The sequence below is a fragment of the Beta vulgaris genome, chromosome 1 (assembly GCF_026745355.1).
Source record: "Beta vulgaris subsp. vulgaris cultivar EL10 chromosome 1, EL10.2, whole genome shotgun sequence".
Taxonomy (NCBI): domain Eukaryota; kingdom Viridiplantae; phylum Streptophyta; class Magnoliopsida; order Caryophyllales; family Amaranthaceae; genus Beta; species Beta vulgaris.
The window spans coordinates 43,855,543-43,874,062 of NC_079202.1; the positions used below are offsets into that span (position 1 = coordinate 43,855,543).

The 18,520-nt window shown below is 34.9% G+C and overlaps 1 long non-coding RNA gene across 1 annotated transcript; it reads left to right on the forward strand.

Annotated features, from left to right (window-relative positions):
- The first annotated feature begins 625 nt into the window (after positions 1-625).
- LOC125492454 (uncharacterized) lies at positions 626-1,106 on the forward strand. Its single transcript, XR_008970447.1, has 3 exons — positions 626-679; positions 858-962; positions 1,055-1,106. It is a non-coding gene; the product is annotated as an uncharacterized LOC125492454 (long non-coding RNA).
- Positions 1,107-18,520: the final 17,414 nt, after the last annotated feature.

Sequence of the window (18,520 nt, forward strand, 5' to 3'; positions counted from 1 at the left end):
CAGTGCATTTGGTAATTCTTGACAAGTCAGGAAGTCCATGGAAAGTGTCTAGATCAAGCCGAATAGAGGAAATAATTCATCTGGCTCATAATATACTAGGAAGTCGATGGTACTCATATAGTCATAGTTTGTTCTTTCTTTTCCCTTTCTTTATAAGTTGTGATTAGAGATACGAGAACTTTACTGCATCTGTCCTATGGAGTTCATTTTTTATGAATAACTTTTGACAAAGCGAATATATGGCTTGTTTCTTTGTTCAAACTAAGGCACGGTTTGTGATTCCCGACGGTCCTGAATACGTCAAACAAATACTCAAGCATGCTAGTAAAAGTTGGAGGCAGTTTAAACACTCTCTCAAATCAAATCACTATAAACCAGAGGAGAAGACACTCGATGAGATGTGCAATATGGATCCACCGTACGGAATTACCAGTAATCAGTGGATAAAGTTGGTTAAGCGTTGGGATTCGCAAGAAGGAAAAGTAAGTAACATACTTACAATTAAACTTTATTTACTCTTTGCTTATTTTATTTCATGAAAACATCAACTTTTTTTCCATAATAAATCTACATGAAATGAAGTGCAGAAACTGTCAGAATTGGGGAAAGGAGCACGAGCCTCCCAAATCAACTTCACAGATGTGGTTCGAAGAGCTTCGCGAACAAGCAAGCTGATTATGTATGAATCGTGAATATAATAGGTTTTTATATATTTCATATTTAGGATGAATTAGGCCTTTCACTTATATTTTGCTTGAATAATATGAATGTTTCAACTTATTTATGGAAAATATGAATGTTTCACATCTTATCTTGTTGATTTTTTTTTTAATTTTTTTATATTAATAAAATAATAGGAAGATGAGCATGGAGAAAAAATGAGCTTGTTAGCTCTTTGGAAAAAAACTCATATGGGCAAGGATGGAGGCTATCTACCCGAGACAGTCACAGCAGATTTTGTGGTATAAGTACATATTAGAATGACTTTTTAAGCTTGCTTCCTTTGAATGTAAAATAATACTTCTTTAATTCTATATGGTAATTATATGTGTAGGATGATGCATATGCCAAGTTGGAATCATTGAAACAAGTATGCCCTTCTAAGTTGACTTAGAACTCGAAGATGAAGCCTTTGAGCACACCATGTACGGTGGAGTGATTCCGAACGTCCCGTAGGCTATGGACTTGGAGTTCGAAAGGGCGACATTTACGGTGTGCATGGTGTTCTGAATAAGCAAAAGGTTCAAAAGAGGACTGTGGTTGTGGAGAAGGATAAAGAAGAATTTTCCGTTCTTAAGAAGGAAAATAGCTTGTTGAAAGCCCAAGTTCAAGAGAACAACTCTCTACTCAAAACGCTAGTTGGACAATTTTCTCAACTAGTAGGTAAAGTTCGTAAAGGAGAGGCTTCAATGCACCTTTTAGATTGTGCACAAGCAGTCTTGGAAGTGACAAACCAAAAGGTATGCTCATTTCGTGGAAGGTTTTAAATGATTTACGTAAGATCGTTGGATTTTGGAACTTTAGAATTGAATAGACTTTGAGAAGAATATTTTATCTTAATTAAGCATTGATGGAACTACATTGGATTACAAGGACATTGTTTTTCATAAAAGAGCATTGCAAGTTTGCTGTTATAGGTGTGTAAATCACTAGATCTGTACTGCATTTAGGAAACTACGTGGTGTAGTGGATGATGGAAAAAGATTCTGACCTTTGGCTCTAATTTCTTGACTGAAGTTACCTTTGAATTCTTTTCCATTTTTTGTTAGGCTGATAACTGAAGTTCCTTTTCTTTTTTTGTTTGCATTTATAGCTTAGCTGCACTTTTTGATTCCATGTAATACTCATTGAACTTATTGATTGGCTGAGAGTAACATTTATAATGGCAGATTGCAGGATGCATGAACATTATGCTATATGAAAGTGATTGTTTGTGTCAATGGTCTACTTTTTGATTCCATCCAGTACTTTTTGATTCCATGTACTCATTGTTTGAACTTATTGGTGGCTTTAAGAACGGGAAAATCATGTCAACTGAGCTTAGTTGAGTGTCTAAATGGTTGACTTAATAGCGTATTACCTATTTTTTATGCTCGTGTTACCTATTTTTTGGGATATATTACATGTGCTAATTATAATTTTGGTCTTATTTTTCATCTTTTGAAGGTACTCGAAAATAATATAGAATCCAACAGATCAAGAACAAGAGAGACACTACTTGAGGCTTCAAATTGACTACCATCATTGGTTTGCTAGATAGATCTTAGTATTAGTTAGTTTTGTAAGGCTACAACTACATTTTTAGTGTGTTTTAATTTTGTGGTATTTTTATTAACATATTAGTTATGAAGTATTATTGATGAATGTGTGTAGGAATTTTAATTGTGCGAACTACGTTTATGATTTATGATTACATATACATTGTTCGAAGTATTTTTATGTAATCTTCAAGTTTCATTGTTGACTTTATATTCTAAATTACTATATATTATTATATTATTACTGTATTATTATATATAATTATTTGTTAATTAATTATGAAAAAAGTACCAAAAGAGTCCATACAAAATCTAGACGCTTTTCCTTGTCAAGAACTTATGACAAACATAAGATTAATTTTCCAGCCAAACTTCTCTCAACACTAAAAAGCGTTGTGACTAATTATAGTCGACAAAAAGCGTCTTGAATTAGGACACTTTAAAGCGTCTATAAATTAATTGATGGCACCCCACTAACCAAATGTAGAGACGACTATACGGGTGAGGGAGACGCTTTTTGATGACGCTAATGGCGACGCTTTTTGGTGATGCGAATTGCCGACTGATTCTGCTCGACGCTTTTTGGCAGCGTCGAGAGCAAATTTCGCGACGCTTTTAAGCGTCGTCAATTGGTCCAAATAGCGTCTTCACAACACTCCTTTTCTAGTAGTGTTCTTCGTTTCGTGATCCATCCACTAACTAGTTTGCTTTTGAAAGCTCTATATCTTTCGGCCACCGCGGATAGGAACAACGCCTTTTTAGCTTCATTAGGAGTAATATGGAACAAATTCTATAGAAACAAGGAATAAACTAGGAGTTAATTTCCTTATACATATACATCAATGAAAACATGTGACTAAATACAAAAAACAAAAAACAAAGAACATGGATCATGAAAAGCAAAAATCGGCCCGAAATGACCTTACCAAAAATGGGTTTCATGTTCCCAAAATGGGTTTCTAAGTATATGAATGGATTTAATTGCCTATAATGGTTATATATGTTGTTATTAGAGCTAAATATGTCCTAACATGTTGCTAAATGCGTCAAACTTAGTACATGGAACATGAAAAGCAAAAAGCGGCAGATTTGGCTTTCATTTACACAAAATGGGTTTCTAAGCATGTGAAGTGAGTTTTCTTGACTCTACTGGTTGTATATGTTGTATTTATAGTTACATATGTCCTAAAATTTGGCTAAATACAAAAAACAAAAGTACATGGGTTGCTAAATACGCAAAACTAAGTACATGGAACATGCTTTGCTAAATGTTAAAAAGTTAACTTACACAAGTGTCTTCCCGTAATGATTTCTTCATTGCCTTGGGCACATCTTTCTACTTCACCAAAATGTTCAGTTTGCGCATACAAAACTCAATATGCTGCCCATACTTTTCACGCCACTGACTACAAGGTTGACCCAAATCATCATACTCGAGGGTCATTTGGGTCTTAACATTCAAACCCTTATTCGCACCCCTTCCTTTCTGCTTCTTTGTTGCAACACTCCTTGGAGTTTTGGTTGCAACTTGCAATTCTTTCCCGGCTTTTTTGGGTAGCATACTGATCGATGAGACAGTTGGATAATCTTCCCGAGCATTATTGTCAATGGGGGGAGCATTATCGCCTAGCTCCTCAAGGAGTTGAACCTTGCGCATTTCCTCATCTTGCAAGCGATTCTCCTCATCATGCTCTCTATAAACTTCTTTGTGACAAGTAGAAATGTATTTAGATTCCATGTCGTCGATGCAAATCGGGCATGCTTTCTTCCCTTTGTTCTTGCACCCGGATAAGTTCACATAAGCAGGAAAGTCATTAAGAGTGTATAAAAGCATGACACGCAATGTGAATACCTCATTAGCATGTGCATCATACACAAAAACTCCTTCATTCCACATTTTTCTCAAATCATCAACAAGTGGTTGGAGGTAGACATCTATGTCGTTTCTAGGCTGTTTCGGCCCTGAAATAAGAATCAACAACATGATGTACTTGCGTTTCATACACAACCAAGGAGGCAGGTTGTATATAACTAGAAGAATCAGCCATGTACTATGTTGAGAACTAAGAGTGTCAAATGGGTTCATCCCATCCGTACATAGGCTAAGCCTCAAATTTCTATCCTCGGTACTAAAGGTTATATACAGACGATTGATACTTTTCCACTCAGGAGCATCAGCCGGATGTTTGAGAAAATCGTCCTTTTTCCTTCGTTCTGCATGCCACCTCAGGTTCTTAGCATCTTTCTTGATTGAAAACATGCGCTTGAATCGTGGTATAATCGGAAAATACCACATCACCCTTGCTGGAGGTCCTTTCTTATCACCAACCCCTGCGCGCCTATAACACAACTTCCCACATCGAGGACACTCATCCATATTCGAATATGCATTTCGATATAACACACAATCATTTGGACAAGCATGTGTCCTCTGGTACTCCAAACCGAAGGGACACATCAATTTCGCAGTTCCTTCTTATTAAAAGGTGGCTTAGCTGCCAATACTGCTTTTGCCTTATTTTGGCCAATTTCCATTTTGCTTTATGGATGATAAATCTTAGGGTACGTTCTCTTCAATTTAAAAAATTAAGTTTCGGGTCCAATAAGTTCAGATAAGTTGCAATAAGGTCCAATCAGGGCAATAAGTTCCAATCAGGTCTAATAAGTTCCAATCAGGTGCAATAAGTTCCAATCAGGTCTAATAAGGTCCAATAAGTTCAAATCAGGTGCAATAAGTTTCAATTAGATCTAATCAGGTCCAATAAGATCCAAATAGTCAATGTTCAATAAACATTTGTATTATTATCCATTATTTTATTATTCATATCACTATTAGCTGATTATGTTAGAATTAGAATTTTGATTAAAGTACCACAATGATTATATAGTATTATACTTGTATTATTGTCTATTATTTTATTAAATATTTATATTATTGTCTATTATTTTTTTATTCACATTACTATTAGATGATTATGTTATTATTAGAATTTTTTATTAAAGTACCACAATGTATAGTATTGTACTTGTATTATTCTCTATCATTTGATTATTCATATTACTATTAGCTGATTATATTATTATTTAAAAATATCATAATCATGGTCAAATAAGGTTAACAATAATAATCATTATAATTACAATATTTTGCAATTCGTCTTTAAATAACTAGAGATAACATGTTTTCGTTACTAATAACAATGAAATATATAAATGACGAATTTAAGTTTTTAAAGAGATAATCAATAATAATTATTTTTTTAGATGACGAATTTTAATAATTATTACTTCATAATAAATTTTGAGGAGTAGTATTTACGTTAGGGGTAATATTTGTGTTACTCGTCAATTTTTTTGTCTAATAAGGTCAAATAAGTTTCAATCAGGTCCAATAAGGTCTAATAAGTTTCAATCAAGTCCAATAAGGTCTAATAAGTTTCAATTAGGGTCAATAAGGTCTAATAAGTTTCAATCAGGTCAATAAGTTTCAATTAGGTCCAATAAGTTCCAATAAGTTCAATCAGGTCCAATAAGTTGAATCAGGTCCAATCACGTTAATAAGTTCCAATCAGTTCAGTTCATGTTCAATAAGTTCAGTTCAGATAAGTTCATATAAGTTCAGGCCAATAAGTTGAAGAGAACGCACCCTTAAAAAGTTACTGATCTTTACTTTGAACGCACATTTGAGTGGATTCATTTTTAGATGATGTTATCCCCCATATTTTTATTATATTTAATTAAGTAGTTTTAATCATTTTTGAATTATTAAAGCTAGTTCATTTTAGTATTTAAAAGAAGGAGGGTATTTTGGTCATTTTACCAAAAGAGTAATTGAGTATTTTTACAAAGAAGTATTTTAGTCTTTTTAAGAAACTATTTTAGTAATATTAGTAGGAAGATTATTTCGGCAAATTCATCATCAAATGTATTTTGGTAATTTGATAAGTAAGGGTATTTTAGCCTTTTACCCAAAATACTACCACTATAAAAGGGGGAAACCCTAAGTTTCCCATCATTCTACTTGCCACCTTCTTCAAAAAGGAGTAAGAAGGGTTTCTTCCTCTTTCATACCCTAGTTTTCTTCAAGTCATTTCTTCAAAGTTTTAAGTTTTAATCTAGTTTTCATTTTTGATAATTGTAGGAGGATCTTTCAAACATCAAAGGGAAGCAAAAAGGTTAGTCTTTTTCTGATTAATTTTCTTCCTTTATTTTTCTCTTCATTTTTTGACCCCTCTCTCTCTTGCGATTTCCGGCCCCACGATGGTGGTTCGCTAGCGGGCCTCGACGAGGGTGCGTGGGCTACTGTCGTGCTGGCAGTGGTGGCAACGGCTGGGCACGACGAGTGCCGCCCTGCCCACTGTCGTGTCGGTGCACACGGTGCGTGGTGGCACCGGTTGGTTGCTGATTTTTCAGATCTGTGGTTTTGAACCACATGTTAAAAAAAAATTGGGTTATTATTTATTAATTAATTTACAGCAGTATTTAAGTTAATAAATAATTGATTTTAGGAGGTTTTAAGTATTAGTTATTGTGGGTTTTGCCTACTAGTAGAGGTTTTCAAGTTATGACCCAAAAATAGTTTTAAAGCCCTTTTTAAAGAAAACTCAGCTTTATTATTATTTTAAAAGTGCTGATTTTTATTTATTAGTAGCCTTGAATTGTTGTTGGTAAGTACTAATTGATAGTACTTTGTTCTTGGTAGGTTTCAAGCATAGTAAAAGCAAGTGAAGCTTTTAATTGATTGATTTTTGTGTATTATCAAGGTACATACACTTTGACCTTTGACTTTAGTAGTTTAAAGGTTTATTTTATTGAGCATGAGGATCGGAATAAGGAGAAGCTTATGCCTTATAATTGTTTGAGTACATGTTGAGAACTTAGAAAGGAGATTAAGAATGAAACTTTTGAGTTATTCCTATATTTAAAAAGCATGTGATTGATGATAATTGCTTTTGAGCATGATTAAAGTCATTTAAAGTTATTCTTGAAGCTAGGGCTTGCATGAGAATATTTTATTGAGTAAGGTTCATTAATTCGAAATTATATATTTTATTGAGCAAGGTCTCATTTGAAGTTATACATTTTATTGAGCAAGGTCTCATTAGAAGTTGTATATTTTATTAAGCAAGGTCTCACAAGTTTTAAAGTTATTGAGCAAGGTCTCATTAGAAGTTGCATATTTTGTTGGGCAAGGTCTCACAAATTTTAAAGTTATTGAGCAAGGTCTCACAAGTAGTTGAATCATTAAGCAAGGACTTAATTGATTGGATCGTGGATCCTTATGAAAGTAAGAAAGGACTCAAGGAGTCATTAAATTAAGTGAAAGTATTGGGTCAGACCGTCTGACGTATTGTTTACTGTCAGACGGGCTGAGCCCAATACATCTTCTCTCTGCTTCACTTTTTAGGTCACATTCTTTCTCCTTTTTCTTCTTCTTCTTCTCTAGATTTTCATATAATCCACCCAGTTTCGATTCTTGAGCTGCAATAATTTCATAATCCCAATTTGTCGTTTCTTTCTTCTTCTTTTTTTCTCCTTCTTCAACTTCTACAACCTTTTTTTTTTCTCTGTATTTGTGGAATTTATTTTGTTTCATTTCTTCAAATAGTACAACCATCCTTCAATGGCAGAAATCATAATAGCTATTTATTACCCTTTTTAGAAACTTCAAATAGTACTACTTAATTGAGAAACTTGTTCTTCCCTATGATGAGTATATTCGACTCATCATCTTCATGAAATTCTTAATGAAGATAAGACTTGGAAGATTTTCATGAAATTCTTAAGTTCTTTCATAAATCCTATTTTTCATGAAATTCTTAATCTCAGTCTTCATTCTTTATTGATCTAACAAAGAAGAAAAAAATCAGCTAAGAGGAATGAAGAAGAAGGAGAAAGTGAGAGAAAGCAGAGGTTAGTGTTTTGTTTTTCAGTTGGACTTTTGTTTTGTTTCAGTTGGACTTTGTTTTCTTTCAGTTGGACTTTGTTTTCTTTCAGTTGGACTTTGTTTTCTTTCAGTTGGACTTTGTGTTTTTTTCAGTTGGACTTTGTTTTGTTTCAGTTGGACTACCTGAAAAAAAATGAAGACTACCTGAAAAAGAATGAAGACTACCGGAAAAAAAATGAAGACTACCTGAAAAAGAATAAAGACCAACTGAAACCCAAAGTAAGTATAACTGAAGTACAAAAACCAACTGAAAAAAAAGAAGACTAACTGAAAACAAAATGAAGACTACCTGAAAAAAAATGAAGACTACCTGAAAAAAAAATAAGATTACCTGAAAAAAAATTAAGACTAACTGAAAAAAAATTGGAACCACCTGAAAGTCGTCCGACCAAAGATTATGGTCGGACGTGTCCGACACAATACGTTCTCTTAAAGTAATAAGATGAGCAAGGTCTCAAATAATTTAAAATTGAGTTATTTATGGTGTTTGTTGCATTCACTTGTTAAAGAAAGATAAGAAATTAAATTATTTGCTATATGTGTTATTATTGTGGTTGTGTCTCACATAATGGGCTTCGGCAATAAAACTCGTGGGATGGATCCCCCATGAGTATTGAACATAAGGGGGGGAGTTAGTGTGAAACTTCACTCCTGCATATAGCTTAGCATGACGATGCTAACGCTTTTATTATATTATCAAGCAAGTTTATGGAATTCCAACTATCAAGATCTTTGAGTGGACTAGGTGTCACTCGTATTCTTTATCTCTGAGATGGCGAGTCTAGAGGCTCACTCTCACCCTCTTTCATTACTAACAAGCTTAAAATTCTCGAGTCAAGTTATTTAAAGTTCATGGAACTTTAGTAAGAGGTGTGGGATCTCTTACACAAGGAATAATATCCCGTATGATTCCAAGAGGAGGGCGGTGCCCGTTCGTTGCCAAATAATATTAAAAGAAAGTATTTAGTAAGTATAGTTATGTGCTTGTCGCATGTAGAGTCATAAGAAGAGCAAGCCGAAGTTGTTGAGGATTGCATGCATTACTATTCGCATTAGTTTAATTGTGTTATGTACTCATCGTTGCTAATGTATATGTTTCTTTGTTTCCTTTTGGTTGTTGTTTTTCCTCAACAACCCTGTGATGACTTATTTGGCGAGAAGAGCTTAGAAGAGAAGTTTTAGGTACAAATTCTTGATGTGCATGCATGAGAATCATAAGTATCCAGAGGGGAGTTCTAGTACATGAGTACTTTCTTAATAAAATTATTTTGATTTTTATGTTTGACTTTACTTGACCATTGGGGTCAAGGTTTGACTTGTTTTGAAGATGGGACTAGTATGAGATAGTCTCTGAGTTGTAACTCATTTACATACTTTCTTATTTTAGTTGTATTAAAGTATTTCCAGTTTATTTTAAAAGACTTCCGTCATATTCTCTTATTAGCCTTGTGTATTATCATGCGTGGCATAACAACTCTTGCAATTCCTCCTAGTTTATATAAGGAGGGGTTGTGGGGGTGTTACAGATGATATTCTCTCATATTAGTAAATGACTTCCAAATGTTCTTTGATTTATGTCTTAGAAAATCATTTGATTTTACGAGTATATCATCCACATAAACTTCCATAATCTTACCAATCATGTCCTTAAAGATTGCGTCCATGGCTCGTTGGTATGTAACACCAGCATTTTGTAAACCAAATGGCATGGCCACGTATTCAAAAAAACCTAATGATTATGGACATCTAAAGGCTATTTTATTATAATCTTCTTGTGCAATCCATAAATGGTGGTATCCTGCATACCCATCCATAGAAGATATGTATCATATCTTGAGGCTGCATCGATTAGAAGATCAGCTACATGCATGTGATACAGACATGTATATCACGCTCTACAATGGAATCTGAATTTATTGCTCTTGAACTGTCAAGTAAGAAGCATAATGGTTAAGAAACTTGTTGGTAGATATGCCAATGTGGGGGAGATCTTTTATTCCGATCTCCTTGCATTGTGACTCCCATGCAGTAATTGGGATTGCAAAAAACAACGTGTATAATGGGAAAAGGAGACACATACGCACCAGTCATAATGCGGTGAAGCAACTCTTGGAAAATGGTGTTATTGCTTTGGAATAGGTAAGATCCGAGAAGAATTTGGCAGATCCATTTATTAAGGGATTGACAAGGAAAGTTGTCCTTGATTCGTCAAGAGGAATGTGTCTTAAACCCATTGATTGAGGTACATAACTTTTATAATTTTTTTGGTAGCGTTCTGTGTGCTTGAGCCATCATGCTCTAAATGGATCTATGGCTTTTTGTGTCGAGGTAGTCCTTTTGAAAAGGACTTGATGGATTCACTTTTAGTTTATGGTTTCATAGCTCTTTTGGAGTGGTCCTATTTATGGACTTGATGGAGACCGTCATTTGTGAAGGTTGAGTCGGAATTGACTCATAATGGTTTCATTATCCGTAAGATGGGTATATTATATTGCAAAAATTGTTGAAACCACATAAGTGAGTGCAGGGCCGTCTTGAAGATTTTGGGGCCTCGGTTCTAACATGAAAATTGGGCACTTAAATTTATAGAAAATAAAGATGGAAGGTTAGAGTTCTAAAGATGGAAAGTTGAAAATCTAAAGATAAATCATTGACAAATTTATTAAGGGTGAGAAACAAGGGTGATTTTTCAAATATGAAGTAAAATTTTCAAAATAATACATTTTGGGGCCTTTATATTTTGGGGGGCCCTGTGTTGTTGGGCTCCTTGCACACCCTCTTCTACCCCTCTGAGTGAGTGTGGAGGTGGGCCGTCTTCTATGGATGACTAGAATTGCCTTCTTAGAGCACTCATGAGACCTGAGGTGTATACACATGGCCTTTAAAAGTGTTCTTTGTTTTGATAATCATATCGCGGAATATGCAAGAATTATGGGTAATGTATGTGTTGTGGGGGTCTCAATCATGGTCTAAGTAGTTCAAGGGTCATCCACTGCTTTGACTTGGTTGTTGCCTCACTTCACTATATATCAATTCAATTATATGACATTGATGTCTCTAAATGATCATCTTTTTGGAATCAAACTTGTTGAACTTATTTTCCTTCCTCTGGTATATGCACTAAACAATATATATATATATATATATATATATATATATATATATATATATATATATATATATATATACACTTCATCCGTTCCATAATAAGTGAAACATAGGGATTGGGCACAAGATTTAATAAACATCACTTTCAAAAGCCAAAAAGTCATAAAATACCCTTTTTATTATCAAAAGGAGGAGAGAGAAAAGCAAACCACACAAGTTTGTGATGGGCACTCTTGTCATTTTGTCACTTTCTTTTATTCATTTAAGGTATGTTTCACTTATTTTGAAACGTTCTAAAATAGTAAGTGTTTCACTTATTATGGAACGGAGGAAGTATATATTGATCTTGTCTCCTACTATGTCTAGTTTAGGGATACATGTTGGATCTTTTATATTCCATGCCCTCCTACCCACACACTTTTTAGTCTAGGGAACCATATAAATGGAGGTTGTTTGAACTAGAGAGCATAGAGAACTTCTCTGATGTCTATATATAAATGCATTTTATTTTGTGAAGATTTACTTTCTGAACTTGTTTCTTGTTGTACTAGGTCCATCAAATTGCACCGGATTTTCGAGATGGTGGATTCCTTACGCTCTAGGAAAATGTAGTCAAATGGGAAAGAATGATTGAAGGAGAGAGAGTTTCATAGAGGCTCAAACTCTAAAAGTTTTTTGGAACATGTCATCATTGGCGACAGCAGGGAGCAACATCACCAGAATGCATACCTTGTTCGGATCAATCAGGAACCATAAACAATCTTGCTAATGCTAGAACTCACGAGGCCTCTTCTTCGCATTTAACTGATGATAGTCCTCCTGGATTTTCTTCTTCTCTAAAGTGTTGTTCAGTGTTGTCGGGGATTCACCAGGAGAGATTTAACCCTCATCTTCTTCTAGCATTTGGCATTCCCTTCTCTGTTGTACGACACTTTGGAACTATTCAGTGTGGAACTGTTGATATAGTTGGGCTATTACTATTGCTCCTGCTATGCCTTTCAACGCTTTCCACCAGTGCCCCCTTATCCACGTGACAAGAGACAAATAGGAGACCAAGAAGAAGCAAGGCAACACAACAAGTTATGTCCTAGTGAGCATAGCGATCAAGGCATACCAAATACATCTGGTGCTGGTGTGTCATAGGGAACACACACTGCAACAAAAAACCATAATATGTTACATCATCACAAGGGTCTCCAGAGCTTTCCAGGAAGAGGTATCATAGACAAAAGGGTCTTGATGTTCAATGTAATTAGAATGCCACCATTTGATCTTGCATTGAGTGAGATTTTTCAAAAACGACAATTGCCACTGAAATGTTGACTTCTTTTTCATAAATTCTTAGAGTGGTCTCAAGTTGCCAATTGAAGCATCATATTTGGTCTTTTCCTCCAATAAAATCTTATTTGGTTCTTTGGACTTTCCGGAGCGAGAACATCAAAATTTATAATTATAACTAAGATAGCACAGAAGGATGGATAGAGTTCAAGCCAAGCTCGAATATAACTGAGCTTTTAAAATTCTGGTACGAGTTTGGCTTGTTTAACTTTTTATTGTTCAAGTTTGGCTCGAGCTTGGTTAAATTTAAACGAACATATGGGTAAATGAGTTTCATAAAAATTAACTAATTGTATACATAAAATATTTAATAACCAACTCTCATGAATACGTATTGAGTACAAGATATTTCTAAAATTAAAGTTCAATACGAAAATTATTCAAAATATATAACTATCATTTGGAAACAATATTGTATAACTCGAGCTTAAAGCGAGTTTTAAATATGACCAACACTGAATTGAAGTACGACTAATAATACTATAGAATATATATTTTATCAAGTGAATCAGGTTTAGTTTGGTACAAAGTACTCCGTATATTATTAGTGTACTTCGTATATTACGAGAATGTATTAATGTAAAAAAAAATTAACATACATTGAAGGTTTAGATTGTTAATATAAAACACAGTATATACTATACACTCATTAATCGAGTAGCTTTACAAAACATATAGAAAATTAAATTAATTGCATACTGCCTTTGCATTTTGTTTTTTCAAAAAATTGTTGTTTAGTTTAACTACGATGACTTTCCCCCCTCAAATGAAGCAATTAATTATTTCCTATATTTTTATATTTTTTTATATATTTTTTCTATTTTTTAGTGTTTTATGAGTTGCATATATATTAGAGATTTGTTTTATTAATAGGAAAAGTAATAAAAGGAAATAGTGAGCAATTGACAAAGAAGACAAAAGTATTGGCACTCTTGGCAGTAGTATAAAATTTTGAAATTACACCTCTTTCCTACTATAAATACCATACAAACCTCAATTACCTTACAAGTTAAACCTCTTTCCATCCACCATCCATCATCCATGTAGGTAAATTTACGCCATCATTTTTCTTTCTCTCTCTGGTTTTCATAGTTTTTGTTCAAACTTTTAATCTTGAATTATGCCTTTTATTATTCTGTCTTAAATGCTTATCTCTTTCCTTTTCTCTATAGTGAGTTGTCTTAGCTGGCTGGTTTGATCGTTCGTTGCTTCACTCTTCATTCATTGTTGGTCTTCAATTTCGTATGAGAATTTTTCTTTACTTTTGTTTTTTATTGAATTTCTTGATTTACATTTGTTTTTTAAAACCTAAAATCATTAATTATGCATATTTTGTTGATAATTTCTTGCTCGTTATGTGTGTTGATCTTTGTTTCGATGTGAGTTTTTTTTTTTTTTACTTTTGTTCTTCTTTTGTGTCTTTGTTGGAAACTAAGGAGAAGAGAAATGGCGGGAAAAAGTGATGATGAAGAGGAGAAAAAGGAGAAGATGGCTGAAACAAAGTTGGAGAGAAAGCGAAAAGGGAGGATGATAGAAATTTGAGGGCACATGCGAAAGTTCTAATGGACCCATCATAATATAACGAAATTGCATTTTCATTGATCACATTAATTAGAATTGTAGAACTATATTTGTGTGAGCTCATTGGTATAACCCTTATTTCTACCGTCCAAGATATTTGTGGGACCTATACTGACTTAAATACAAGCACTTGGTACCATTTATAATGGTTACTACTTAATTCTATAATTTTCTATACTTATCGAAGAGATTTTTTTTTATCTCTTATGTCTAGAGTTTTATAAATCATCATATATTATAAGATATTTTACAAGATATTTCTATACGAACTTTAGTATACATTAGAAATCTAGAGTTTTCTAGATTAAGGGCATGTTCTCTTCGGCATAAAACAGCTTAACTGAACTGAACTGAATTGAACTAAACTGAACTGATCTGAACTGAACTGAATCGAACTAAACTGAATTGAACTGAACTGAATTGAATTGAATAGTGATATGTGAGAGTAAAAGTATTGTCAAGAGCTGAACTGAATTGAAATGGTCTGAACTGAACTGATCTGAACTGAACTGAACTGGTCTAAACTGAACAGATCTGAACTGAACTGAACTGAACTGAACTGAACTGAACTGAAAATAAGCTGGGGAGAATAGGCCTTAACTTTCAATACTCTCCCTAATATTGAAAAAATCTTGTACTTCAGGCTTTCTTCAACATTTTGTCGATGCCCTTCAACTGCCATCAAACATGATTCTTGTAGTTTTTTTTCATTCTTGTAGGCGTCCATGTTATTAATTATCCTCAACTTTGCTTCTTCTCACATCTCGCAGATCTTCAGTTCTTGGTGTTGGTACTCTTGTTACCAAATTGCTCCCGCCTAATATTAACTTCTTCATAATTTTTCTTCAAAGAATTTCTTCTTATTGTTTCTCATCTCTATTTTCTATTTTTATTTGAAATTTTGTTGGTACTCATGTTACCAACCTCATCTTCTCAATTTTTATGATCTTCTCGTTGATATTTATGTTATCAACTTAGCTTACTAATAGTCGTTTCACCAGCCATCGCCAAAAATATATATATTTTTTCTCCAAATTTTCTTTATCTTTCTCCAACATTTCATAAAATTTTCCCATTTCAAATATTTTTCCTTCAACATCTTTTATTGAAATTTCTCCAAATTTGTTCTTCTTGTTGATGTTCATGTCATCAACCTCCGTCATCACTTTATTCTTTGTTATTGGATAATATTATATGTAAAGGGATAATATTACATTGTAAAGGGTAGAATGGTACTTTACTAGTCATAGGTCTGTAATATAAACACTATATATATTGAATGCCAGGTTAACCTACAACAGGTTAACACACAATTATTCCCACACTTGTACATAGTATCAAGAGCCTAGGTTTTTCTAACAGAAAAACACAAAAAAAAAAAACAAAAACAATTCCCAAACGCTGCAATTTTTTTTTCCCGGAATTCTTCTCTTGCCGTTTTGGTTTCACGCTAAACAACAAAACAAACCATGTTTTTTTTTTCTCACCGGAACTGCTCCTGGGCTATGGAATTTCCGTCGCCTTCTGCTGCCTTCACGACCCCCCTTCCGGCAGCCAGTTCAGTCGCCCCGACTCTCTCGTCGCCGCCCAACGCCGCACCGGCCTTCGCCGCGGTTGTCGCGACCCAGCCCTCTGCTGGCTCCTTTTCGCAGCCTATCTTTGCTGCCAGTGCCTCGACGCACTCCTCCGGCTCCTCTCAGGCGAACTACTCCGCCTCCTCGCCGTCAACGTCGACCCGCACGCCACCACGATTTCCACCTGGGTTCGGCACATTCACCACAGCTCCACCGGCAGCCTCCTTCTCTATGCCGGCGCAAACTCACGCCCTCCTGTACAACGCTACCACCATGTCGTTCATCCCTTCATCGCCGGCGACAGCATATTCCGGCCACCCATACCATGCCAATGTACCGCCTTCATTCGGTCTTCCACAGATTTCGGCCCCTAATTTAGTAATTTGGTAACGATTACTCTTTCTTCTCCTAAAGATTATTTATTATGGAAAACTCAAATTACTTGTTTATTACTTTCCCATAATTGGCTTGGTATGGTTGATGGTTCTGCTATGATTCCCCCTGCAACTGTTCTTGATGAACATGGTGTCTCTATTCCTAATAATCAGTTCTATGAATATTTGCGTGTGGATCAACAAATAAAATCATGGATTTTGCCACACTGTCTAGGGATTTTTTGTAGATGTGCATGATTTATCTACCTCTGTGGAAATTTGGACTCGTTTACAAACTAGATTTATGCATGCTAGTATGGCCTGATCTATGGAATTAAAGGGACGTTTAACTCGGATTAAAAAGACTGCTTCTCAGACAATGCATGGGTATTTACGAGACATTAAGGTGATTGCTGATTCCCTTGCTGCTATTCAGTGTCCTGTGTCGAACCAGGATTTAGTGCAGTATACTCTTTTTGGCCTAGATCGTGATTCTAGTACGATCATATAGTTACTACCCTCCTCCATTATCCTTCCCATTAGTTTGATGATTTGCGTCCCAAGTTGCTACTGCATGAACAAGATTGATAAATTCTAAGGATGCATCTGATACATCATCCCATCATGCCTTACTTGCCGTTAAACTACTGGTACTGGTTCAAATTCCTCCTCCCAACTAATTCTGGGGGAAATCGGGGAAGAATAACAAAACAGAGGTGGTAATAATAATCTGGGGCAACAATGCTCGGTAATAATGGTGGGAATGGAGGAAACAATAATAATCGTGGCTCTGGAGGAAACAACAAAACATGGTAATCGGGGACGCTCAAATGGTATAATAAATTTTCTAACTTGTCATCTATAGTATGCCTTGCTAGATTATATTCTAATAATTTGTCGTCTGCAGGGAGTAATTCATCAATAGTAACAATGTTACCTCTACCCCTACTTCCGATACATGTGGTTTGTGTTGGTTTCCAGGTCACCAAGCTGCCTACTGTCCCCAGCGTTTCAATCATAACTTTGTTCCTCCTCCTCGAAAGTGTCACTCGAGCCTTAGCTGCACTGTCTGTTGGTGGTGAAACTAATGACTAGTATGGTACCCGGATTCGGGAGCTGCATCCCACATGATTCTCAGGATGGTACGTTCTCTATTAAAACTCCTTATACTGGGTCTAGTTCTGTTGTAGTTGGTAATGGTACCTTACTCCCAATTAAAAGTACTAGAAATTTAATTATAAAAACTGCAAGTCGTCCCCTCCGTTTATCATCTGTCTGTCATGTCACTACTTTAAAACATAATTTATTATCAGTTAACAAGTTGTGTCATGAAAATGATTGTGTGTGAGTTTTGATAAAAATTTGTTTATGTTAAGGACCAGTAACGGGGAAGTTCTGCTTCAGGGAACCAGTAAGCAAGGTGTCTACCCTTACAGCCCCGCATTGTCCCTCCTGAGCCTTCAGTTCCTGCTTTCCTAGCCACTAAGAAGTCGGGTGACGTGTGGCATGCTCGTCTGGGTCATACATCTACTAGCATTATAGAAAACTTATGTTCAAATAAATACATCACATGTACCTCAAAGTTTCATGATGATTGTGTAGGATGTAAGCTAGGAAAAATACATCGTTTACCTTTTGATTCTGTTGAACATATTTCCACATATCCTTTATACAAAATTCATAGTGATCTTTGGCAATCTCCTGTTTTGTCAAATCAATTATTTCGTATTATGTTGTGTTTGTTGATGATTTTTCGCGCTATTCCTGGATTTATCCATTACGTCGAAAATCGAAGCTTATTCAAATTCCTTATGTTTCAAAAGATGGTTGAAAATCTTTTTAATTGCAAAATTAAAATATTTCAAAGTGATGGAGGAAGGGAATTTACAATTCTCCTCTTCTTCAACATTTTTCTGACAATGGTATATTTTTCAAAAATCTTGTCCCCACACTCCAGCTCAAAACGGTGTTGCAGAACGCAAACATCGTCATATCATTGAAATGGCTCGTACTATGATTATTCATTCTGACTTTCCTGCGGAATTTTGGGTTGATGCATCATATACTGCCACTTACACTATCAATAGATTACCCAGCTCGGTTTTAGGGGGTGTTTCACCTTTTGAAAAATTATTTTCATCGTCCTCCTTCCTATCAATTTTTGAAAACATTTGGATGTGAATGCTTTCCTTTGTTCTGAACTCTAAAAATCACAAACTGCAACCTAAATCTAAAACTTGTGTTTTTATTGGATATGCATTGGAATATAAAGGGTATCGATGTTTTGATCCTACTACAAGAAAGTCTACACTAGTCGTCATGTTCTTTTTCATGAACATA